Genomic DNA, 27,524 nt, shown 5'->3' with positions numbered 1-27,524 from the left:
TACTTTCACTGCCCTATGTCCAGTTTTAAAAGTATTTCAGTAAAAGAGAACTAAAAGAAATTCACATATCCAATTCCTATCAAGCATCATCACCTAAATCTATGCAGATCTTCCAATAGTAAAACAGGAACTGTGTATTGGGTTTGCATGGCAAGGTTTTGGTAGCGGGGGGCACTACAGGGGTGGCTTCTGTGAGAAGCTGCTAGAAGCTTCCCCTATGTCCGATAGGGCCAATGCCAGCCGGCTCCAAGTCGGACCCACTGCTGGCCAAGGCCAAGCCAATCAGCGACGGTGGTAGTACCTCTGGGATAACATATTTAAGAAGGGGGGAAAAAAACTGCGCATTTTGCAGCCGGAGAGAGGAGTGAGAATATGTGAGAGAAACAACTCTGCAGACACCAAGGTCAGTGAAGAAGGAGGGGGAGGAGGTGCTCCAGGCACAGGAGCAGAGATTCCCCTGCAGCCTGTGGTGAAGACCATGGTGAGGCAGGCTGTCCCCCTGCAGCCCATGGAGGTTAACAGTGGAGCAGATATCCACCTGCAGCCTGTGGAGGACCCCACGCTGGAGCAGGTGGATGCACCCAAAGGAGGCTGTGACCCGGTGAGAAGCCTGTGCTGGAGCTGGCTGCTGGCAGGACCTGTGGAGAGAGGAGCCTACACTGGAGCAGGTTTGCTTGCAGGACTTGTGACCCCGTGGGAGATCCACGCTGGAGCAGTTCGTGAAGAACTGTAGCCCGTGGGAAGGACCCATGTTGGAGAAGTTCATGGAGGACTGTCTCCCATGGGAGGGACCCCACACTGGAGCAGGGGAAGAGTGTGAGGAGTCCTCTCCCTGAGGAGGAAGGAGCGGCAGAAACAATGTGTGATGAACTGATTGCAACCCCCATTCCCTGTCCCCCTGTGCCGCTTGGGGGAAGGAGATGGAGAACTCGGGAGTAAAGTTAAGCCCTGGAAGAAGGGAGGGGCGGGAGGAAGGTATTTTTAAGATTTGGTTTTATTTCTCATTATCCTACTCTGATTTGATTGGTAATAAATTAAATTAACTTCCCCAAGTCGAGTTTGTTTTGCCCATGATGGTAATTGGTGAGTGATCTCTCCCTGTCCTTATCTTGACCCATGAGCCTTTCATCATATTTTCTCTCCCCTGTCCAGTTGAGGAGGGGAGTGATAGAGCGGCTTAGTGTACACCTGACATCCAGCCAGGGTCAACCCACCACAAACTGTCATTTAGGAACTGCTATTCCTCATTTGCTAATTGCCATCCCACAACTACTTCAGCCTTATAAGCCAGTTTATGGCTTTAGAAATGGAAAAAAGAGGTCAAACTGCAGATATAATAATCACCAAGTGATAAGCAGATTTTTTAATGTGCTATAGGTTGGACAAAGAGAAAGCCTCTCTCTTTCTGATAGAGGACAACTTTTTCATCCTAAGTTTGTGCCAAGGCCATTTGTTTTGTTTTTGTTTTAATTTAAATCAGCTGTTTTAAGTCAGAAATGTCAAATGACCAGTCTACTCAATTTGGTTTGCTTTTCTAAACATGATTATAGATTCTACTATATCAGGTCTTTGTGATCCTATTGCAGGGCATAGGTAAGACAGAATGAAGCTTCTGGATCTGGGAGGGTGGTGAGCTGTACACATGTCCCACTGTATAGGTTGTGGTGCCAGGCAGGTTTCAGGGAATACAGGAAGATGTAAATCTCATGCCTGTTCGCTCAGGCTTTGTGCAGAGGGATGGATTTTTATTAGAAGCAGATGTTTGCTCTAATCCAAATTGTTCAACACACCTTATTACACCTTCAAAGAACGTAGTGCCTTCATTAAATTTCCACAGCAATGGAACGCCACTGAATCTCAGCTCCCACTGCAGGGCACTGTACAGCTCAGTCTACTGCTACCAGTATTTCTGCCTCAGATTTGCTACTGTTTCTTAAGTAGATACTTCTCTGTTTAGATTTTTTTTTCCTGTGGCTTTGATCCCATCACCAGGCGTTTCCATTTTCAGTCTGTAGCAGAAGGCTGCCACAAAACATGTTCAGCTTTCAGGACACGTAGAATGTGTGAATCCATCAAGCTTGTCACGTGGAAGAATGGGGCTTCGATAGGTTTAAATAGATGCTATAAATACTACTTATAAAAAAGGCTGCTCCTATTTTAAAAGTTTCTTTGAAAAATGTCTATGCTTTACTGACACTAAAAAATAAAATTAATGTAGAATTAGAATTTCAAAGCAAAGCGGACTATTGCCTGTTCATTTCTGCAACAGAGCAACTGTAAGTTTATGGAGTTTTATCCACTACTAACCAACCAACTAGAAGATGGCTTTTTATGTGCTGACTCTCTAATTGAGTTTGGAAACATTCCCAATAAAAATATGATGGCCAGAGGCCAGAAGCACAGCTCATCAAGAGGGGTAGGAATCAGACTGTAGAATGAAATAAGATAAAACATGTAAAATTTCTTGTGGAGTGAATTCTTAAACCCCAATCACTGTGTTAATTTCAGTGTTATCAAAATGCTTCATTATAATTTGGATTTTTTTTTCCCCTAAATAGAAAATAGGATGCTTAATACAAAATATCTCTCTCTAACAGCTACATCAAATTCAGTTGCCATGAATAACTCTTTGGGGATCGAATCTACAGGACCTACATGGCTAAGTGGATGAATCTGGCTATACATCTTGACAGAAATCCCGGATTGCAGATACTTACATAAATTCCCATCATCTCTATGAAGTACTTACAGCTCTGAGTAATGAAGGCACAAAGCCTACCAAGTAAGTTATTTAAGCTTCCATCCTTAGTACAAGCTGACCTTTGCATTTGCACATCTTCTTTCCCCTGACCAAAACCAAGAGAGATACCCTTTGTAACCTGCATGGAGATAACTGAATCCATCCAGCAGCAGCATGACTTACAAATTACTTTGTTGACACAGGGCAAATCCACATCAACTTCTTTGTCCCTGGACAGAGGCAATGGTAGTTAGGCACCAAAATACCTTTGAGGTCCAGGTATAAGGTCCTTAGCTTGTTTCCTTTTAAATGCAGCCTTTACCCCAGTGCAGACATTAGCCTTTCTACATCCTTGGGGGGTTTTGTGCTGTAAGTGTAATTGGCTTGAGCTGAAGTGAGTATTTATTTTTTTAATACTCAAAGCCAATATGTGACTTCTTCAAAGTACTATGAAACTCTTTCAGATCTTCCACTAGAACCAGCCAAGTTGCTCATTGCCTAAAAAAGAACAGGGTCTTAAGTTTTCAAAGCCCAAAGATATATTGACCAAAAGAAGACATAGTTTAAAGTTTCCTATTCATATTGCTTTCACATGCTTTTCTCACCATCTCTTATTAAAATGATATTTTGGCAAATACCATTTACCCAACTTCTCTTCAAGAAACTTCCAAAAGGCAGCTAATAGAAAATATACTTAAAACTTTCCAAATATTTTGTTTTTCATGCTATGACATTTTAAATTGATCTTCAATTATAAAATAAGGCCAGCAACAAAATACAATTTGCTTATCATACTTCTAAGACAACACAGCTTTCTAGTCTTACTTCCAAATATTTCACTCATTATTATTTTTTATGTTGCAGAAATAAATAAACCTTTAGTAACCCAGTACTGTCAGTTTCTCACCATTCCTTGTCTGTTCAATGTAGTTCTTAATGCAGAATTGTAGAAACAGCATGAATGATGCATCACATCAGCCAGTCATAGCATTATAATTTATTGGTGACTTCTTAATACAATTCATCAGCAACATACATTCATTAGCTTTGTTTTTTTTGTAATAAGAATAGTTAAACAGGATTTGGGGTGTTCTATTGGTGAAAATCATTGGGATTTTTTCTGGGAAAGAAGTACAACATCACTTCTTGATGTAATTAAAAGCTGGATTTCAGAAATGCTCTGAACAATGCAATGAGGTTTATTGGCCATTAGAAATGCTTAGCATTCATTTTAGCAGGGAACATGATGACAACGTGAGAACTGTTCAGGCAGAAATGGATGGAATACAAAGTGTTCTTCCTCAGCTCATGTCACACAATTTATTAACATTCCTAAAACTTTCACTCTCCCTCAGTCATCTCCTGTTAATGCAAGACAACTCATATTTTTTTCTAATGCTTTCCTTTTATGCAGTCCACAGTAAGGGGCTTAGCTGTCAAAAGGGAGGGATTGTGCCAGCAGTTTATTGCAAGTTGTATTGGGTTTGCGTGGCAAGGTTTTGGTAGCAGGGGGGCTACAGGGGTGGCTTCTGAGAGAAAATGCCAGAAGCTTTCCCCATGTCCAATAGAGCCAATGCCAGCTGGCTCCAAGACGGACCTGCCGCTGGCCGAGGCCAAGCCAATCAACAATGGTGGTAGCGCCTCTGGGATAATATATTTAAGATGGGGGGGGGAACTGTGCAACACCAGCAGCAGTCAGAAGAGAGGAGTGAGAATATGTGAGAGAAACAACCCTGCAGACACCAAGGTCAGTGAAGAAGGAGGGGGAGGAGGTGCTCCAGGCGCCAGAGCAGAGATTCCCCTGCAGCCCGTGGTGAAGACCATGGTGAAGCAGGCTGTCCCCCTGCAGCCCATGGAGGTCCATGGTGGAGTAGATATCCACTCTGCAGCCTGTGGAAGACCCCACACCAGAGCAGGTGGAGGCCTGAAGGAGGCTGTGACCCCATGGGAAGCCTGTGCTGGAGTAGGCTCCTGGCAGGACCTGTGACCCCGTGGAGAGAGGAGCCCACGCTGGAGCAGGTTTGCTGGCAGGACTTGTGACCCCGTGGAGAGAGGAGCCCACGCTGGAGCAGGTTTGCTGGCAGGACTTGTGACCCTGTGGGGGACACACGCTGGAGCAGGGGAAGAGTGTGAGGAGTCCTCCCCCTGAGGAGGAAGGAGTGGCAGAAATAATGTGTGATGAACTGACCGAAACCCCCATTCCCTGTCCCCCTGCGCCACTGCGGGGGAAGGAGCTAGAGAATTCAGGAGTAAAGTTGAGTCTGGGAAGAAGGGAGGGGCAGGGGGAATGTGTTTTAAGATTTGGTTTTTATTTTCTCATTATCCTACTCTGATTTTGATTGGCAATAAATTAAACTAATTTCCCCGAGTCGAGTCTGTTTTGCCCGTGATGGTAATTGCTGAGTGATCTTCCTGTCCTTATCTCAACCCACGAGCCTTTCATTATATTTTCTCCCCTGTCCAGCTGAGGAGGGGGAGTGATAGAGCAGCTTTGGTGGGCTCCTGGCATCCAGCCAGGGTCAACCCACCACACAAGTACAATAAAGAACTATAAAGTTCCTTGCTTTGAAGAATGACCCAAGTTCTCCAATCTATTCTGTATTGCATGTTGATTCCAGTACCCAAATCAGTACACAATTCAGGAAGTAAAAACCATGCCCTAATCCTGAACTTTCAACTAAATCATAAACTATCATTTCCTTCTCCCTCCCCCCAAAAAAACTGAAGGGGAAAGGTATATTGCTATTTTTCTACCGTCAGCAGGAGCTTGTGATAAACTGGCAGAATGTGCATCATTATCCCTTGTCATCCTGTGTGTGGACAAATGCTAACCTAGTATGGCTATCAGTTACTTCAGCGACCCAAGTGACAGGTCCATGTGGTTGAGCAGAAGCCTGCTGTGGGGTGAGGCTTTTCAAGCTGGCAGTGTATCCAGCAGTCCTTGCAAAGCAGAGTGTCAAAACCATTTGATATTGCACAGCCAGTGCTTTTGCCCTGAACTAGCAACTGTCTTCCATGCTCAGGTCAGTGATTTTGTTTAGTTCAGTGTCTGACTTTACCCCTGTGTGCCAGCCATGATGATATCTGAGCTGCAACACTTCTTATTTTGTGGGTTTCCTATCAACAGCCAGCAGTTGCCCACTGGCCTCAGAACACACCTCACCAGTACTCAGCCACATGTCTCCACTCAAATACTGCTGCTTATCTCAGCTGGCAGCAATGGCAGTTGGTTTCCCAGTCCAGCTGCAATCAAATAGGTCCTTGATCAGGTATTATAATCACAAATATGGCAGTTAATGGCTGACAGACCCTGCAGATGCTGCTGCTTTTTTTCTTCCTTTGATAGTTGTGCCATAGGGCAAGGTAATCCCCCCCCAAACACTGTGAACCCCTGCATACAGCTCTATCCTGTTTTCTGCATTTCCTGCTGCTTCCCCAGGCACCTGCCCTCTGGACCATCCCTCTTCCCTTGCTTACCTTTGTTCTTGTTCCACACCAGTAAGAGTTACTGCTTGATCCTTTTCCTCAGCTGTCCTTGTTCTTTGAAAGCTTCCTGTAAGATTGAATACATTTCTCTCAGTCTGTCCTATAAGGGGGAGTAATTAGTTCCCAAAACAATCCGATCTTTAAAGACATTAAGGATTTCTTATTTAAAGTCAGACACATAAATCAGGTTTCTCACCTGAGTAAAATTTGTCTTTCATTTTTGGTTTCACATGAATTGCACGAGTCCTTCTGTACTACCCTTCTGTACTACCCTTCTGTCCAGGATCACAGTACGTAGGCAGACACTTATAGTCTCTGCCATAGGCCAAGGGCTGGCAGCAGGGCCTCAGGCAATTCACAGTCCTTCCTAGTCTCCCAGCAAGATAATAAAAAGTTTTGGTTCTTACTTTTCATCTTTCACCTACATCCCCCAGCTTGCGGTGTGGATAGGCTCTGATCTTGTTTCATGTGTCTGCAGAAGCACTTGCTGAGGACTCCAGGTGGCCATTGAAGCTTTTGCTGAAGTCTTTGTTTAGCAACAGTAAATTTAAAGCCAGAAAAACAGCCTAAGTTCCAAAGGGGGTGAGTAAGAAGGACCTATATTTGTGGAGGTGGGTGCAGGCCGTATATGTAAGACATTTTGTCTTTCATAAGGAGGTTGCACACTAGTTCTGCTGTAATTATTCCAGGCAGAACGGCAATAAATTCTGATAGGAAATCGGAAATTGCTGATATAAGGTGAGGATTACTAGAAAAGCCACATTAATGTGGAAAGACAGCACACACCACCGTCAGTCATTGACAACCTGTTAATAACCAGAAATGGTTTATCAGGACTCTAAGGGGGCCTCAGCCTTTTAGGAATGCTAGTCAGTTCAGAGCGTGGTCCTGTGTAGCACTGCACAGAAGTCAGCTAAGAGCTACATTTTCCCCAATTAGATATCTCTGAATATTTTTTAGCATTGTTTGAACAAGATTTATATAAAACTAGCTGCTCTAACATACTACAGTGAGGTGACTGTTCCTTTCCTAGAGAATATCAAAAACTTCTTCACAACATGAAGGGAGGTTAGTACTTTTAAGAAGTAGCAGAATTAGTTTGGAAGATTAGTGAGGGAAAGAGCATTTGTTGGTAAAGACCAAGCAAACAGACGCAATATGAAGGACCTGACTCAGAACTCAAGCTCAATAGGAGCTGCAAGCTAAGGGACATGAGAGGTAACAGGATCTAATAGGTCGTCTGCAATGAAAATGAAGTCACCCAAAAGAAAAGCAAGGGAATCTGAGATAAAAAGAAATGGGAATAATGCCTGATTTTATGTAACCAATTTTATTAGAACTGCTCAGAAATTTCCAAATTGATCTTATTTTTTATTCAAAAATGTGAAATCAATAGCGTGAAATCAATAGCGTGAAATCAGCTCACAGGGAAATACTGATCTAGGAATCTGGGGACAGACTGGGAACTTTTCCTACAAGGAGGGCTGCAAAAGTTGCCTGCAAGACAGATTTCTATCAGAAGCTTGCCCGTTTGCTCAACTGTAGGCTTGGCCACCCACCTATAATGCAGCCTCAAGTTCGTGGCCTAAGTTTTAATAGGTTGGCACCCCTGGAAGTGCCCATCCTGTGTGCTGCCCTAGAGATCAGCAGTCCAGAGGTTTTCAGATTTGCTAAGTGCAGCTAAGTGGCACATAAGAGCTGTGGTTGCTTCTGTTCTTGGTAGAAGTTTGCTTTGAAATATCTGAAATGAAATACTTGTCATGATTTGAAAATGAAATGTCGCAGGAATTTCCCCTTTCCAAGAAGCTTTGAAATTTCTGAAGACATTTTGGAACAAGGTGGAATGTCTTTCTCTTCCAATTTTGTAATATCTAATGGAAAGGAAATTCTTACTTTTATATTCTTACTTTTATCAGCTCTAGCAGTTTTATAACAGAATGACCAATACTCCTCCCCCCACTTGCTTTAGCAACAAAGTGGAGTTGTATCAGAAGATAAAATTGGCAGGGTTAGCACTACAGGCCATGCTTGACTTCACATAGCTTGCCTTATGGTGTTTTGTTTCTACTTTTCACTTTGTTTTTTCCTTAATATGCATTAGTCATGTCAGATTAAAAACCTTCTTCCTGAGAAGTAAATGCATAGCCATTGGCAAGCAATTAGCAAACACAAGAAAAGACAAAGGCACCAGAATGGGGAAAAGGTGAGTTATTCAGGGTAAATGTAGGCCAGGAAGAAAAGTTGCTTTTGAAAGGATGCTATGATGGTTTATCAAACTTAAACTTTCTATCCATTATCAGCTAGTACATTTTTTAAGTTCTAAGCACAACTTACTTTCCTAGATTTGCTTAGGCAAACTTAGAGAGCAAAAGGTAAGGGGAGGTTGAACCACTGAACTTTTCTGGATGGGAAGTGCAGAAGAGGAGAGGGGTAAATATTATTACCAAATTAGTTATAAAAAACAAACAAACAAAAACCCACAGAAGAGTTTCACAGATGCAAATACTGAACCTTTAAATAAGTAAACAAAGCAAGTGAAATGCTAAGTAAACGTAGTTACAGCTGGCAGCCCCCCCCCCAATAGTTCATATAATCAGTCACTTTATCCTATTTTGGCTAGGATAGCAGAAACCTTTGAAAACTATCATAGTTCTTTGTGGTGAAATCATACAATCCATATCATAACATGCTGTGAGCTGATTACTCTTGAATGCATGAAGGTTCCTGCTACATTAATGCAAGGTTGTTTTCCTATTTGTACATCCACTGAAGATCTGGGAAAGTCCCTATCGTTTGAGCATCCCTCTGGTAGGTTGGACTTCTGACTTGACACATCTGATACAATTACTACTCAGTGATATAAGAGAGTGCCAACAAAGATCTTTCTTTGCTTCTGGGTTGCAATCTTAAGCAATTGATGTTCTGCAGGCAGCAATGCATTTCACTGCTGTACAAAATGTAGATCACAGCTGCAATGGCTTTTCATCCTCTCTGGCTGTAAAGAATGTTAAAAGCACAGGCTGAAGGTCATAGGTCTAAAGGAAATCCTTCTTTTTCAAAGTAAAAAGAAATCATAGGTCAACAATTAAATCAAGAGCCTTTTGAGGTCAGCCTATCTCCTGTCCTTCCTGTTTGCCAAACAGTACCTTGTTACATTCATGAGGGAAAGAGTAATCTCTTTTACTAAAATTCAGGCTTTGTCAAACAGATTGTAAGCAATACAGATGTTGCAAAGGGCACTCACTCCAACAGCTGTGCAATTACCTTCTACATCTGATTGGACCCCAATCTGGAAAAATGATGTGGGACTAATTCACCTGATTTCCATTTGTCCAAGCATAAAGGGAAACGCAGTGGAACATATATATCCTATGCATTGCTTTAGCCATGTATGTTTCTCATGAGGAATATGCAATGAAATTAAACTTATGGTCAAAAGAGAAAGCAAGGATATACTTCTGCTAGCTCAGATCCACTCAAGGGTCTTTCTTAAAAGCTGTGAGAGTTTGTCCAAACAAGATGATTATCGTTTCATAGTAAGAGGGTAATTCAGATGCTCATCTCTTTCATATAATCACTGGTAATATCGAGAATGAAGGCATGAAGTTGCTGGCAATATAAATGTTTGCAGTCTTGGTTCTTTTCATGAACCTGAAAGAACATTAGTTCCACTCTCTAGGAAAATAGCTTTGCTCTGTATTCCCTGTGCAAGAATTTTGATGTTCTGTGTTGCTTAGTTATGATGCTGGAAACACAGGGCTGAGTTGCCCAGCCTTTTGATAGAGAATTGTATCAGTCTTCTGTGATTCTGGACTCTCAGTTGGAAGTAGAAGAAAAAGGCTGGAGTCGTTACCATTTCTAATCTTATGTTGTTTTCAGCTTTAAGGAAAACAAATCCAGTGTCAGTGTACACAGATGAAATAAGATTCACAGACCAATAAATGCTTTTGTTTGCTGTTGCTGTCAGCCACCAAGCACTCCTGTAGGACAATGCAAATATAGGCTCTGCGTCATATTATTGGCTTTCAAGGCAGGAGTATAGGATTCCTCATATTGTTAAAGTCTTTCACAGCAAATGTCTATGCTATAAATTTTGATGTGCTTCCCAGCTGAATGGATGCTTTGAGTGGAGACAGACTGGCTGGAGCTAAAGTAGTTAACTTTGATTTACCTCTTCTCTATTATTCAATCCTATTGAGAATTTTGAGTAGTGATATCAAGGCATGTTGATTGGCTTCAGTTTATAGACTGAAATAAAATGGGTGATATTTAACCTTGGTCAATACCATGCAACCTTATAATGATATTAGTGGGATGAAGTAATGTGTAGATTTGTAAGACAGAGACAATGAAGCATGATGTTTGCAAATAAATCCATTGACAGATGAGTTTTCCTTATTAATCATTCAGTGTGTGTTTTTTGTGCAAGTCCTTGAGGGTTTTCCAGTATTAGAGAAGTACTTATGAAGAGTCTGTGTGCCATTTCTTAAGCACCATTTATATTTAGTCTGATTTGTAATGTTTGGTTTGCATATGTTGGCCATATTCGTGCAGTGCATCTCAGCTGCTGCATTTCCTAGTGCTAAAACAGTTCCTGCTCTCCAGCACTCGCATGATATTCCTCCTTGCTACAGTTTGTTAGCTGCAGATGTAGTGAGAGTTAGTTATTAGAGGGCCTAAAATGGGTAATGTAAAAGAAGTGATCCATTTTCTAAAATACTGTTCTGGCACTTTAGGCTCCTTCATAGATATTTGGGTGCTTCTGATATTTCTCGTCAGATGAAATTGTAGATATTTATGGAGTCAAGTAAATTCCTCACTAGTTCTATCTAGCTTCCTAACTAAGAAGCAAAGTATCATTTCTCTTTTCTTCTGGAAGCAACCAGTGATATCAGGGTTACCGTCCAGATAATTATTAATGAGATTGATTAACAGTTTTCAAGTCATTAATCCTGTGCAAAGCTCCTCTGTTCTGCTACAAATCATAGGTGAATTTTAAAGGGCTATCAATACTGACACAAAATTTTAAGTACTACGCAATAAAAAGGGCAAGTACTGATGGGAACAAAAAGACAGATGTGCAACTGTCCTGAGAAGGATCAGTGGTCCTAAAATTGAATAAGTCCTTGCCAGCAAGATTTAAGGGGGCAACACATTAGCTATGTGTGAATGTTTAGGGGCCTTCTGAATGGGAATGCCTGTCAACTGTGGCAGCTATAAGTTATAGTCCTCCAAGCACATATTTGGTCCTCTGCATGTTTTTGTCGTGCAGTCTGGTGGCCCAAGGTTAAGCCAGAATTAGGCTATTTATATCCTGAATATTATTGTCACCAACCAACAACAGTTAGACACAGTTAAGCCATATTTGGCCATTGCATTAGACACCGTGCACTTGAGGGAAATTTCCAAATAGAAGAGGGGAAGGGCTGAGCAGTATCAGCTGTTACCATGCAGCAAATCGACAATTAAACACTCTGCATGTATAATTCTGGTTAATGTCTATACATGCAGAAATCTGACCAGCTCTCACAGATGTATCTGTTGTTACTGCGCACCATGCCCTGCTGTTCTTGCTCAGGCAAAACTCTCAGCAACTGAAGGTGGAGCATGATCCCGCACTCTCAGGCCTTACTTTTTAATCTCCATGCCCTAGAAATGAACTAATGTAAACAAGGTGAAATAAGGGATCCTTACGGCCTTTCATTTAAATAGAAGTCTATAAAGGAATTGCAGTTTATCCTTTCTCATCTCCGTCAATATACTCAGACCCATCCTTCCCATAGACTGACAAAAATGCTTAGCATTTAACTGCAGAGCTATATCAGGCTCCAGCTGAATTTTAAATAGTAGCAACCCTCAAGCCTCTAGGTCTTTCAGAGACTATGAAAATCCAAAGTGTTGCAACACAGACCACGCAGACAGAGTGAAGCCGCAGCAGGTGATTTAGTCTGTCTCACGTATCCTGAAGGCTAACACATTCAGATTGATACTTGGCTTTTTATTCCAAATGTGTAAGATAGATGTGAATAAGAAGTCTGCAGACAATTGGAAGTTTATGGAGTAGAACCAGATATAGCCCACTGAGCTATCGAAAGATTGTAATGTAGTTCCCATCCATTACAACTAATGAATGGGAATTCCCTTTTAAAAGACTAGTACTACAAGTTTTAGATGATTTGCTCTGATTGATTGGCTGGCTCAGTATTTTGGATGCTGTATGTAATGCTGGTTAGAATATTCTTAAGATGGTTCTTAGAAAAAAATGTATGGTGTAATTGTGTCTTTTCTGTAAAAGATTCACATGTGAAAAGCCATGCAGCCAGGTTCCAGCATGCACCAGCCAGCCCAGGATAGAGTGTTTAGAGAAGGTGAGGAGGAGAGAGAGTCCTCACAGATGCAGCTCCACAGATGTAAAACCAAGAGGTGTACACCTGACCACATCCTTTGAAGTGGTTTCTGAACCAAATCAGCTTGAAAGAGCCTGGGAACAGCTTTCATCATCTATCTCCTTGGTGCCCTTCCTTGATTAGTGTCAATGAGCTTGGGAGTAAGGGCTGAAAATGGCTTGCCTGTGTGCCACTCCTGTCCCTCAGGCAGGATTCAGAGAAATGCAGGCAGTGAATCTTTTTTATTTTTAAGTATTTTGCATGTGAGACTAATATAACCACCTGTCCAATTGGCTATATACAACGCATAAAATATATGTGTAGTTGTGTTGCAACTCACATAATTATCGTATTGGCAAAGTGCCAGTACCCAGTATAATTTGAATATCCCCTACTATCAGTAGTATGCAGTAGCTTGTCTCTGAGCAGACTAACTGTGCTGATATTTTAACTAGTTCTTACCACAATATTAACTTTTAAATCTAAGATGGCCCTGTTTAAAGCAGTAGAGTAGATCTAGGTGAATTTGGTTGACCTAACATTTTCAGAATGAATTATAATTATTCAGGAAGGCAGCTGTTCTCATTTCTTGGTGTGCATCTGAATCACTTGAAATACATCTTGAAATTACCAAAACATGCTGCTATAGAAGAAAAAAGCTAAATTATGACTCCCTCTTTATGGTGGTGTATTGCTAAAACATGCAGTATTAGGTTTTCGTGGCAAGGTTTTGGTAGCAGGGGTGGCTACAGGGGTGGCTTCTATGAGAAGATGCCAGAAGCTTCCCCTATGTCCGATAGAGCCAGTGCCAGCCGGCTCCAAGTCGGACCCACTGCTAGCCAAGGCTGAGCCAATCAGCGACAGTGGTAGTGCCTCTGTGAGAACATATTTAAGAAGGGGAAAAAACTGCTGCGCAACAGCAGCCGGAAGAGAGTGAGAATATGTGAGAGAAACAGCCCTGCAGACACCAAGGTCAGTGAAGAAGGAGGGGGAGGAGGTGCTCCAGGCACTGGAGCAGAGATTCCCCTGCAGCCCATGGTGAAGGCCATGGTGAAGCAGGCTGTCCCCCTGCAGCCCATGGAGGACCCCATGCCAGAGCAGGTGGATGCGCCTGAAGGAAGCTGTGACCCTGTGGGAAGCCCGCGCTGGAGCAGGCTCCTGACAGGACCTGTGACCCTGTGGAGAGAGGAGCCCACGCTGGAGCAGGTTTGCTGACAGGATTTGTGACCCTGTGGGGGACCCATGCTGGAGCAGTCTGTTCCTGAAGGACTGTACCCTGTGGAAGGGACCCATGCTGGAGAAGTTTGTGGAGGACTGTCTCCCGTGGGTGGGACCCCATGCTGGAGCAGGGGAAGAGTGTGAGGAGGAAGGAGTGGCAGAGACAACATGTAATGAACTGACTGCAACCCTCATTCCCTGTCCCCCTGCGCCACTCAAGGGGGGAGGAGGTAGAGAAAATCGGGAGTGAAGTTGAGCCCGGGAAGAAGGGAGGGGTGGGGGGAAGGTATTTTTAAGATTTGGTTTTATTTCTCATTATCCTACACTGACTTTTGATTGGAAATAAATTAGATTTCCCCGAGTCAAGTCTGTTTTGCCCGTGACAGTAATTGGTGAGTGATCTCTCCCTGTCCTTATCTTGACCCATGAGTGTTTCATCATATTTTCTCTCCCCTGTCCAGCTGAGGAGGGGGAGTGATAGAGCAGCTTGGTGGGCACCTGGTGTCCACTCAAGGTCAACCCGCCACACATGCTCAGAGATTTGCATGCATTTTATGGTATCACTGACCAATATAACAAAATACAACACATTCTGTCCTTGGTCAGTCTTATCTTACAAGGGGCCTGATTCTAAAATCCCTCCATCACTGGTTAGTCATAGTTGGTTATAATTAATCACTTATTATGATTTCTCTACATTTACACTAACACTGCAGTTCAGTAGCTTTAGATATAAAAATACAAATCTCACAGAACGTAGCTAGTTGGGAAATTCCTTATTCCCATATGTCAAAATATCCATTCATTCAAACCAAAATTGCTAGTAGAACTGTTTTTTAAAAAAATCTCCTGATTCACTGTCCTGGTTTTGGCTGGGATAGAGTTAATTCTCTTCTTAGTAGCTGGTACAGTGCTGTGTTTTGGATTTAGTGTGAGAATAATGTTGATAACACACTGATGTTTTAGTTGTTGCTAAGTAGCGCTTATCCTAAGTTAAGGATTTTTCAGTTTCCCATGCTCTGCCAGCAAGCAGGTGTGCAAGAAGCTGGGAGGGAGCATAGCCAGGACAGCTGACCCGAACTAGCCAAAGGGGTATTCCGTACCATAGAACGTCATGCCCAGTATATAAACAGGGGGGAGTTGGCTGGGAGGGGCAGATCGCTGCTCTGGCATTGGTCAGCGGGTGGTGAGCAATTGCATTGTGCATCACTTGTCTTTTCTTGGGTCTTATTTCTCTCTTTTTTTTTTTATATTCCTTTTCATTACAATTATTATTATTATATTTTTATTATTCTTAGTTAGCATTATATTTTACTTTAGTTATTAAACTGTCTTTATCTCAACCCATGAGTTTTACTTTTTTGTTCCTGATCCTCCTCCCCATCCCACTGGGATGGGGGAGGGGTGAGCAGCTGCGTGGTGCTTAGTTGCTGGCTGGGGTTAAACCACGACATTCACAAATTGGCCAAAGCATCCTCTGTTGTCAGAATGAAGTTAAAAGAAAGTGGGTTTTGGTTTAGAATTGTTTTCCATTTCAAAATTTTTGTCAAATTACAATAAGAGGGAGGGGAGGAGGATGAAACTGAACATAACTGTCAGACGAGCAGACATAAATCAACATGAATTCAACTAAGCTAAGAAACAGGAGGAACTTCTTGTATAGCAAGGATATAAACAATTTAAGGCTTCATACACCAAATTAATACTTCAAATGATAGCTGCTTAAAATCAGTGGGCTAACATGGCTCATGCTCCAAACTGTGACAATCAGGGGTAGCAAAAGCACTTTCTGGTAGCTTCTACCACCAAGAATAATTTCCTGGAGTCTCCCAAGGCTTTGTCCTGGTGCTTGTGAGCCTCTTGCAAGCTTATTGACCAGCATTTAGGATACATCTCCACGTGACAAAGGTACATTGAGATGTGAAGAGACCTGCATCTCAGGGACAAACTGGCAGACTTGTTGTCTACCACAAATAATGCAAGGCATTCTTGACAAACTGCTACCTGAATGTCCGGAAGCAGCCAAACTCCAACATTTTTCTTTTGCATTCCTTCACTGCTGTTGTAACAGTACTGTTGATTAGCTTTTCTGTCAGCAAGACTCATAACTTTGGATTGTGTTGGACGACTACGTTTGTTTCAGAGACTCTGCTTTCTTAAAGGACATGCTTTCTAATCTCCGTAAGTAATTCTTCTGTGTCAGTAGGTGAGGTCATCTATTCTACTGCTGAGAGCCAATTGTCCATATGCACTATAACCATACTGTTATGTGCTGGTTTTGGCTGGGATAGAGTTAATTTTCTTCATAGTAGCTAGTATGGGGCTATGTTTTGGATTTGTGCTGGAAACAGTGTTGAGAATACAGGGATGTTTTTGTTATTGCTGAGCAGTGCTTACACAGATTCAAGGCTTTTTCTGCTTCTGATACCACCCCACCAGCGAGGAGGCTGGGGGTGCACAAGAAGTTGGGAGGGGACACAGCTGGGACAGCTGACCCCAACTGACCAAAGAGATATTCCGTACCATATGATGTCATGCTCAGCATATAAAGCTGGGGGAAGAAGAAGGAAGGGGGGGACATTCAGAGTGATGGCGTTTGTCTTCCCAAGTAACCGTTATGTGTGATGGAGCCCTGCTTTCCTGGAGATGGCTGAACATCTGCCTGCCAATGGGAAGTAGTGAATGAATTCCTTGCTTTGCTTTGCTTGTGTGCGTGGCTTTTGCTTTACTTATTAAACTGTCTTTGTCTCACCCCACGAGTGTTCTCACTTTTACTCTTCTGATTCTCTCCCCCATCCCACTGTGAGGGGAGTGAGTGAGCGGCTGTGTGGTGCTTAGTTGCCAGCTGGGGTTAAACCATGACATGTTATTAAGAGAAAAAGCCCAGCATCATATGAGCCGCTAAGTGCATAATTCTCTAGTAGCCTTGCATTCCACAGCAATGGCAGTGTGCTACTTAGTGGGTATATTTGTGTTTCTTGTCCTTCTAATTCTGGCACCACAAGATTCAAAGACAGTTGTTACTGTACTTTCAAAAATCTACTCTAAATGACAGAAGTCCCTCAAAATTGGATAAAATATTCTCAAGTCAATGAGAATTTCACACCATTTTGACAGCTCTCACAGTTTAATGTCTCTCTTAAGGAGCTAAGGACTGCATCAGAATCTCAGCTTTCACTACAAAAATACATAAATAAATAAATAACACTCCACATACTGGCCTTTTGAGCAAAACATGAAAAAGAAACACTGCAGGTTCAAACATCTTTAGGTAAATAAACAGGCCCCAGCATGTATTTTTATTTAAAATCTCATTGTTTTTAAACCAACATCTTGAGCTTTTTGTGAACTGGATCTTTTTCTTCTTTTTTTTTTCCCCTTTTTTGAACAATTGAGGCTGGCAAACACACCATGCTGTTCCATGGCAAGAAATTCTAAAGTCATTCCAACTCTCTAGTTTTATCACTGAAAAAATGTCATCCAGTAGTAAGATTTAGATGCCCATGTAACTTACACATAAGCATGTTTCTAGAACTGTTAGCATTTTACTGCTTAAGAATCATTATCTTTGTTTTATATTTGATGGAGAGACAGAAGCTGATGAGTACAGATGGTTTTTGTTAAGCAAATATATAGATACATATACCTGCAACAGAAGATATCAGATGTACTTAAAATAAGAGCAATTTTCATTTCCAAGATGAATGCAAATAGTTACAATAAGCAAATTTAAATTTCTGTTTACTAAATAAATCTATATTTGCAATGTTCTTATACACATAATGTCAGGTACTGCCATTTTCACTGACATGGGATTTTTAGTTTAAAGTAAGATTTTTTACTATGGGCAATTCTGAAAACTAGCCAAATACTGCAGTCACTCTCCTTTGGCAAAGTGACCTCTCAGTGCTATGGTATTAAAAATGCAATTGTAGAGGTTGTTCCTTGATGTGGAAGAAGCAATACACCATATTTTCTCTGCATTACAGTTAAGAATTTTGCAAAACTTATACCTAATGCAATTCTATGCAGTTGTTAGCATGTCTCATGTCAATCAGAAAGAATAGGATGAAGGATCAATGGTAAGGGCAAAAAAAGGTTTTGTGAATTTACTTTTCAATACTTTCTTAAGGTTTTTGCATTTAGAGAGCTAAACTTTAAGAGAGTCTTCTGAAATTCCTTAAATGTATTGATAGTTTAAATTGGATGTTTTTCAGAATATCCTTCATATTTTTGGTGCTGACTCAGACGTAAAAAGATCCAAATGAATGATATGCAATTAGTAATGCCAATGATGTGATATGCAATAGACTTTTTATTGGCACAACCGTTAGGCATTTTCTGTGCATGGCAAAGCCACAGAGTACTTTTCAGAGCACTGTAAATCAGTTCAAGCTAAAACTTCTTAGCACCTCGTGCTATCAATCACGAACGCTGCAATGAAACTACTCCACATTTTTAGGAGAAAAAACATTTTTTGCCCAATGGAAATTCTGTGTACTTGGATTATGAAGAATTTGACCCTGTAGTGACTCATAACAAAAACATCAGTTGGAAATTACTTGTGAGGAGTAAGAGCTTAGTATGAAGTTGAGTAAAGAACAGCTATAAGCTGCCAATGCAATGCAGTCAGAAAAAAAGGCAAATATGATACTAGTGTGTATTAGAAGTACTTCCAACAGAAATGGAGTACTGTTACAGTCAGAGTACCAAGAACTCATGAAACCATTTTTATACAATTACATTCAAACTTGGGTTGTCATATTTGAGAAAGATTAGTTCAGACTATAATGAGGGAGGAATGGAGGGGAGAGAGAAGATTAGAGGCCACAAGACACTAGAAGAGCCTAGTTTGCTTCACATAGTAAAACACAAACTATGAAGGAATATGATCATTTTCTAAAGCAGGGAGGAAGAAGAGTTATATATAATAGCAGATTACATTGGCACGACCACAAGTGTAGCCATGGATCCTAGGTGTTAAATTTCAACCAGAACAGTGGAGCAAACCACCTAAGTAATCCTTAAACATCAGTAAATTTCTGGGAGGAATTGTACACTACAGTGCATGCAGTAATAGAAGTCTGGGCTTCAGCACTTAGGAGGTCAAATCCAGCATGTCCTGCTATGAAGACCAAACTGGGAAACAAGAGCTGATTTGATTTTTTTCAGTGAAATCTGTTTCTTGTGGGAAATTCCAATTTATCAAACAAAAAAATTTCCCAGTCTGGATTGGAATTTCTTTTTACTCTGAAACTTTCAATTCTTTTTTTTTTTCTCCTCAAGATTTCATTCTTCCCCCTGATTAGGGATAAGCGTTTTCTTGTGAGAAAGGAAAACTCTTTCCTTGGTTGTTAGCAACCATACTTACACGTTGCCTGACTGTACTGAGAGGTACTGATTTATACCTTTATTCCCAGTAAGTAGAACACTGTTTTGCATATCCTCTGTAATAGCAAATATACCTTTTCTGCTTCATTCTGACTCTAATTCAAAACATCTGGAAGAATCAGATGACACCAACATCTTTATGTTAAGGGGATTTGATCAGTGATGATAGGATATTCAATACTTAGTGTTACGACCCAGACCGGACAGACCAGAGGGTTGTAGAGGTTCTGGGATCCCCCCGGGCTAAATTAAGGTGAAACGACACCAAACGATCACTTTGAATGCTTTATTTGAACAATCCAAACTGTGGAAGGCATAATGGTGGGCAGTGTGGGTTGCAGCAAAACGTTCACAAGAAGAGAGAAAAGAGAGGGAAAAAAAGAGGGGGAAAAGAAAAGAGATAGTCACCACCCTTGGATCCCGCAGCGTTGGCGACGAGTGTGGTAATCCTCCGGTGATGGGCACGCACAACGTGGCTCTTTGCAGTTGTGTCTTTTATAGTCTAAATCTCCATCCACAGTCACGCCTCCTGAAGACTTATATCGGTTCATTCTAGATAGTTCTCAACATATATGGTAGTGTTCCAGAGGGTTCTTCACCTACTGAGCATGTGTGGCTTATTGGGGTGGTGGTCTTAGGGACTTGCTAAGGAGCTACAAGCCCCCTCCTCAAACAGACTTTGTGTGACCTCTGGCCATATGTGGTGGGTTACCAGGCTGGGTCTGCCAGAACAGGGGACTGCATACCCTCCGGCACGCCCCCTGTGTCCATGCCAACCAACTTCTTGCTAAGGTCCCTCCCTCTTTGTTATGCAGACCGCACCTTGGTTGCTACAATGTTTGAGACATTGACAGACATTAACTCTTTCAGTCCCTCACACTTAGCCTTCATAAAATAACTAAAATCAGAAGCACAGTAGCTGACAGAGCTAACAGGTTTAGAAATCTATCAAAAAAAAAAGAGTGAAAGAACGGCAACATGCATAGAGACTTTCCTACATTAGGGAAGACCATCCCTCAGTCAAGAAGGAAATAATACTGAAAGTGTTATCACTAACAGCCATTTTTGGGGAGGTAAAAAGTATGTTTTAGTTCAGATGATCTGAGTCTTTTTCCTTTCTTGTTTTAAAAGCCATTTTAATCCATTTTAATCAGAAAGACCAAAGAACTCTTCCAACAGGGATAAATGGGGTAATGTTCAAGATGGATCCAATCCAGACTTTAGAAGTGCTGGACGTGCACAGTCCAAACATTTGGGCTTCCCTACAGCTGCTGATGCTAGAAGACCTGGATTTCTGAATTTTTGGCTCTGAGTCAGAGACTCTAGGCCCTGAAGTTCCTGGTCTCAAGGCAGCTCCTTGGCAGGGCAGGCAGCTCCTTGGCAGTCCCCAGGCACATGCTAGGTGATGGGCATGGTACCCCATCCTGTCAACAGAAGCCCAGGTCTTCAGAATCCAGCTGGATGAGCTGGAAGGAGATTCTTTGAAAATCTGAATACTTTGAAAATCCTATCTATATTGCTATGAAATGTTTTGGGTTGGGACCTTTTCTGACAACAATATAATTCATAAGATAGTTCTATATAATTCATAAGATAGTTCAATATAATTCATAAGATAGGGGAGAGAAAAATATAACCAAAGGCTCGTGGGTCGAGATAAGGATAGGGAGATCACTCAGCAATTACCGTCACAGGCAAAACAGACTCGACTCAGGGAAATTAATTTAATTTATGTGATAAATGACCGAGTCCCGAAATAATACGTTAACAGGAACTTGGTTTATTAGCGAATAAAGGCAAGCAAACAGCGCTGGGTGCGCGGGGAGCCTGGGCTCTACCAACACGCACACCTACAGACAGCAGCATATAGCGTTTATAGTCTATACTCTTACATATTTAACAGGGTGATGCGATATGCAAATTGTTCTTCGCTTCGTATTAAAATGAGCTTTGCAAGTCCCTTTTCACATGCGCACTGCCTCTTGGTGGTCTTGGGCGGGGGTCTTGGGATGAAGTAAGAGTCTTCCTCAGCGACCTTTATACAGATTTTTAAGGTTGAACTCTTCGCCTTCTTATCTCGTGCAGCGCGTGTCTTCTGTCATTCCTTCTGGTAATCAATCGTCCCCCAACCGGTTTTAAGCTTGTACCACTTAGAAACTTACAACCCCATAGATAAAGGAACTTCTGCAGTTTGCGATTACACAATCTTCCCCGTCAGGGTCCGCAGTTGCATTAAAACAATGGTGCTTTCACTCAACTATGTCTTCATATCTACATGAACCAATCCTCCCTCTTCTATTCTGTTTTTACTCACACGAATCACATTCACATTTCTCACAATCCCCCATTTTCTTTTCGATTGCATTGATTCGTGTTTTGGTTTCTAATTTTGTTAATACCTGTTTTACTAGAATTAACTCTGGATCTTCCTTTGTTTTGACTACCATTAGGGAATGTGTTTTCCCTTTTCCTTCCTTGGGATCAGTAGGCACAGCCAATATTTGTATTCTTTGTATAATCAAGTGTATTAATTTAATAAAACACGGTATTAAACACGGGATAATCAATAATCTGCCAAATATTCCCAAAACTATTATTCCAACCCTGGTGAGCCAATCATTGTTGAAGAGGTTTTCCCACATTCCCCCTAAATTTATCCCGTTCCATGTTTGAACTGGGACATGTGCAATTTTCTTCATTTCTCTTATAAGTCCAGTTACAGCTTTTCCTTCATCATCAATTTCTAAACAGCAATTACTAAGGTTAAATTTTCCACACACACCTCCTTCCTGTGCTAACAAATAATCTAAAGCTAAGCGGTTTTGATATAAAGCGGTTCTCATTTTTGTATTTTGTTTTGCAATTAGTCCTAATGCATCTCCAGTCTTGTTTACAACTATTTCTACTACAGCTTGTAATCTTATAATTCTATTAAGCATATATATTGGAGTTCTATAACCCCAAGACCCGTCTTCTGCCCATGTAGCAGGACCATAGTAGGCAATTATTCTTTCGGGTGGCCATTCATTGTCCGCCCGGTTCCCTATTTGTAGATTTCTTTTTTGCCGCTTTTGCCTTAACTCATCCGTTTCAGCATACACTCGGACTCCCAATCGTTCTCCTCGGCTTATGGGTAACAGGAAAAAACTAGGTCTTATAGTTCCTAATACACATGATCCTGTCCAATTTTTGGGCAAATATGCATAAGCTAGTTTGCCACAAATCCAATAATGTCCTTCAGGGCTTGGCCAACCCTTCGATATGTCTCGCCCACTAGTCCATTTCGTAAATTGATTATTCATTTTTAGTGGGCTTCCCCACTTATCCCAGTTATTCGTTGTTTCATTCCATAGGTAACCTCCTTCACATTCCAAGTGACCTACTTGCTTTCCATTATCTTTTAGGTTTTGCCAACAACTCCTTCCGATTATACTCGTTTGGAGTACCCATCGTTGTTTCCTGTTACCTGTTCCCGTTGTGTTCCATACTTGGGGATCACTTATGTTGCTCTCCATAGCTTCCCATGGCCATCGTTCACCTTGATTTGTTCCACCGCAAACATAACAGTTAGTTACACTTAACGATTTAGCAATGTTTTCAGCAAGATTTACAAATAGATTTTTAGCTACTGTGGGGATCTCATATTTCACCCCTGTCTCCATTTCATGGTAGAATGAGTTAAATAATAATCTGTGTTGTACTGATTCTTTTGTCTTTTCTTTCATTTTAATTTTAATTATTACACCTGGATCCTCTCCAGGTCCATATATCTTAAGTCCAATTTTGGTTACCTGTTTCTGCTTCCAATCTTTCAAATTTATAAGGGTTAAATTTACCGGATTACAGGTACGAGTTGTGCAATTACTTCCTGTTTCTATCCTCGTTATTAAAGCTTTTAGATCCTTACATTGACAATCATATCCCCAACCTGTAGTATCCCAACATACGCAAGACCAGTCCCTCCTTCCACATAGATGTGACGATTGGTACCTGGCTGTTTGACTTGGTATATAATCAGGATTTATTTGACATTGATGTGCACCTGGGCAAATATATTTTGGTTGATTACTGTAATATCGTCTCCATTCTAAACTTCCACAATTAGTATCTAGATCATCATCTATAACGTCACATGCATCAAAATCTATTGAAACTGGAGTACTCAAATCGGTTATGACCTTACTTGTTCCGATTAATCTACTTTCCTCTGAATTTGTCTTCATTTCTACCCAATATTGATAAGGGAGTTCTGTGGGATCATAGCATACAGTTCTATTTCCTCCGTTACATAGGGCATACTGGGTCGAATTATGAATACAGTTCCCATTTTTTTTTTTGCCTTTGCAGTCATAGATAGTGTGATAAACCAAGGTTTGGGAGCTTATTTTTCCCCTCCTAGTGGTCGTCACACATAGACTGCAGTTATCTGTCGTGGCCAAAGTTAAGGAGTTTACCCAAAGTATAATCAAAAGAGGTCCGGACAGGGCCATAGTATTCGGCAGTCACAGCCCAAAGGGGTTGCAGCCCTTGGCAGACTTCTACAGCCGCAATACCAGTTCCCACTCCGGTCTTGCCCTCTTTCCTTTTAGTATCGGGTGACTCCTTTAGATTACTTTGAGACCAAAGTTGGGGCTTCTCAAACCCTTTAGTCACTTGTATGCTATGTTCCAATAGTTAGTTTAATTTCTGATTTATAATTTAGAGATTGACCCTGCTCTTATTCTGTTATTTAATATTTTCGCTAGGCCCTCTTCTATGCAAATTCTTTAGCACACTTGGCCAAAACCCGATACCAATCGTTCTCAAATACTTCCCATGTTTCAGGTAAAAGCAATTTCCAGCCTCAAAACAGTTTAAGAATTTCGACTTGTCTTATTTGTTCCCTTGTAGGGAGTGAATTAGGGTTTCTGCAATTTTTGCAGTATGGTTGTTTGTTAAACGATACACAAGACCATTTTTGGTTACAATTCCAGCATCTACAGACTATCCAACATAGATGACCCAAATCAAGGTGTTCAATGCATGGGATTTCAGGTGGGATTATTGATCTAGGAAATCCCGGTATTTCTTTTTTTAAATCACAGGCCAAGGGAAAAATTTTTGGGACTCCCGTGATTTTATAACAGCCTGCTCCCCCTGTTAGTTGAGGTATTCTTTCTTCCCTCCAAGGAATAAAGTATACCTGTTTCACCTTACATCCCCGTGGTATTTGGAACCATGTATAAAGACTTTCTCTAACTTCAATTGACATAAATTAATCCAGACAGAGTTTGCCTGGTTTAAAGGAAGCTGTCCATAGGTCCAGTCTTCTTTTCGTTGTCCGGATCTTCAGGTTCGTCTTATGGTTAGCTTAGTCTCTCCTGGCTCCGATGTTACCTTCCACTCCTTTATTGGACCCTTGACTCGCGATACGTGGGTCCACCCTTTTTCCGCAGTTCGGACAGCGGTATTTGTGGTTAACAAAACAAGATAAGGTCCCTCCCAAAGAGGGGATAAAGTTTCTTCTTTCCATGTTTTTATCAACACCCTGTCCCCAGGCTTCAACTGATGGATTGCAAATCCCAGGGGTGGTGTTTGAGCTAACATTCCTATTTTTCTTAATTTTTTTCAACGTTTTTTCCCAAAATAATTATATATTTCTGAACATCATGATCTTCTACTATATTATTTCCAAGTGGCATCCCCTGAGAGTAGGGCATGCCATATAGCATTTCATAGGGTGATAATCCAGTCTCATTATGGGGTTTTGTTCTTATATTTAGAAGTGCCAATGATAGACATTTTGTCCAAGGCATCTGTGTTTCAATCATTAACTTGGCCAGTTGTTGTTTTATTGTTTGATTCATTCTCTCTACTTTTCCCGAGCTTTGTGGATGCCATGGGGTGTGGTATTCCCACCTGATACCTAAGGATTGACATAGCAGCTTTATTATTTTGGAAGTAAAATGAGTGCCTTGGTCAGAATCAATATGTACTGGATTATCCCATATCTAGGTATTAAGTGTTCTAATAAAATTTTCACTACCATTTGTGCTGTAGCTCGTGTCACAGGGTAGGCTTTTACCCATTGTGTTAAATGGTTTACTATTACCAATAGATATTTCAACCTTCCGACTTTAGGGAGTTTAGTAAAATCAACTTGTATTCTCTCAAAAGGTCTATAAGCTGTTCTTCTTCCCCCTGCTGCCACTTGTCGGAACACTTTCTTGTTTACTTTGTGACAAGTCAAGCAACCTTGTGTAATCTGTTTAGCTATTTCAAAGATTCCAATACAGCAAAATTGTTTAAGAAAATGATCACTTAATGCTCTTGTACCCCAATGTGTTTGTACATGTAAACGCTCCAAAATCTGTCTAGCATAAGCCTTTGGCAACATTTCTCTGCCATCGGGCAGTGTCCATTTTCCTTGTTCGAATTTTGCCCCTATTTTCTCAAGTCTGGTTATTTCCTCAGGGGTATACTTCTTTTCACTTTCTCGTTCCTCCTCACTTGTATCCTCTTTTGTTTGTATTATATTAACCCGAACAATCGGAGCCCTTAAAGCTGCCTCCTGGGCTTCTTTATCTGCGAGATTGTTTCCCCTAGTCTGATAATCTAACCCTTTTTGATGTCCTCTTATATGTACTACTGCTATCTCTTTTGGTTCCCTTAACATTCTTAAAATTTTTATTATTAATTCTTGATGTATTAGATTCTTCCCTTGAGTATTAATTAGGCCTCTTTCTTCCCAGATTTTTCCAAAAGTGTGGACCACTCCAAATGCATATTTAGAGTCCGTGAATATTGTTCCGCTTTTTCCCTTTAATAATTCTAAAGCTCTGTATAGAGCATATAACTCACAAGCTTGAGCTGACCATGCTGGACTTAAAGGTCCTGATTCAACAATCTCTAAATCTTTATTTATTATTGCATACCCTGATTTTCTCTTCCCTTCAACTATTCGGGAAGATCCATCTACAAACAATTTTTCTCCTTTTTCTAGTTCAGTTTCCTTTAAATCCGGTCTCACTTTAGTTTGAACTTCGATTACTTCTAAGCAATCATGTTGCAACTTTTCTGATGGTTCTCCGAACAAAAATTGTGCTGGACTTTGAGCAGAAGTAACTTTTAGCTCTAAATCTGGAGAGTTAATCAATATGGTCTCATACTTTAAAATTCTGCTATCCGTTAGCCATTTTTCAGCTTTTTGTTGGAGAACTCCCCTAACATTGTGTGGGGTAAATACCTTCAAAGGGGCGCTAAAAGTAATTTTCCTAGCTTCTTCTATTAATAGTGCTGTAGCAACCAAGGCCTGGAGACAAGCAGGCCATCCTCTACTTACCAGATCAAGTAATTTAGACAAGTATCCTACAGGCTTTTTAATCCCTGCCCAGTCTTGAGTGAGAACTCCATATCCTGTTTGATTGGATGTATTTACAAATAGATAAAAAGGTTTTTCCAACTCTGGAAGGCTCAACACAGGTGCTTCCACAAGTGTCCTTTTAATTTCTTCAAACTTTTTATCATCTTCCACATACCACTTAAACTGGTTATTAGTCAATTTCTCATATAGAAATTTTACCTTTTCACTATAGCCTTCAAGCCATGGTCTGCAATACCCTAATAATCCCAATACTTGTCTTATTTCCTTTTTAGTTTTTGGGGGTCTCAGGGCTAAAATCCCAGATATTCTGTCAGGGTCTAATTTCTTTTTTCCTTCACTTAACCAATGCCCTAAATATCTCACTTCTTGTTCTGTAAATTGCAATTTTGACTGGGACACCTTTAATCCCTTTTCTCCCAGGAAATTTAATAGTTCAATAGTAGCCTTTTGGGTTTCTTCCTCAGTTTCCCCCGCTATCAATAGGTCATCTACATATTGTAATAACTTTACCTCCCTGGGTATAGTGAAATCTTGTAAAATTGTTTCTAATGTTTGTCCAAACAGATTAGGTGATTCTGTAAACCCCTGTGGTAGCACGGTCCACCTCAATTGTTGTTTTCTCCCCCGGGGTTGTTGATGATCCCAGTGAGGATCCACGTTCGGCCATTTCTGGTCCGCCGGGGGTCCTGCCTGATTCTGTCTTTCCCAAATTCTCATTCCAGCCTGTCTGATCATTCCCTTTTCCTCAGTAGTAAATAAAATCCCTAAAATGGACTGCATTTCTTCCCAGGTATAGGTATTAGGACTTAGGAATTGATCTAGTTTTTCGGCCACTCCTAGAGGATCATCTAATAAAGTCCCCATTTCCTTTTTGAAGTTTCTCATATCTGTAGTACTTAGTGGTACAGCTACAAATCCAATGCCTCCCTGATTTCCTCCA

This window comes from Gymnogyps californianus, unplaced genomic scaffold (assembly GCF_018139145.2).
Source record: "Gymnogyps californianus isolate 813 unplaced genomic scaffold, ASM1813914v2 HiC_scaffold_106, whole genome shotgun sequence".
NCBI classification, from domain to species: domain Eukaryota; kingdom Metazoa; phylum Chordata; class Aves; order Accipitriformes; family Cathartidae; genus Gymnogyps; species Gymnogyps californianus.
This window is presented reverse-complemented; position numbering follows the sequence as displayed.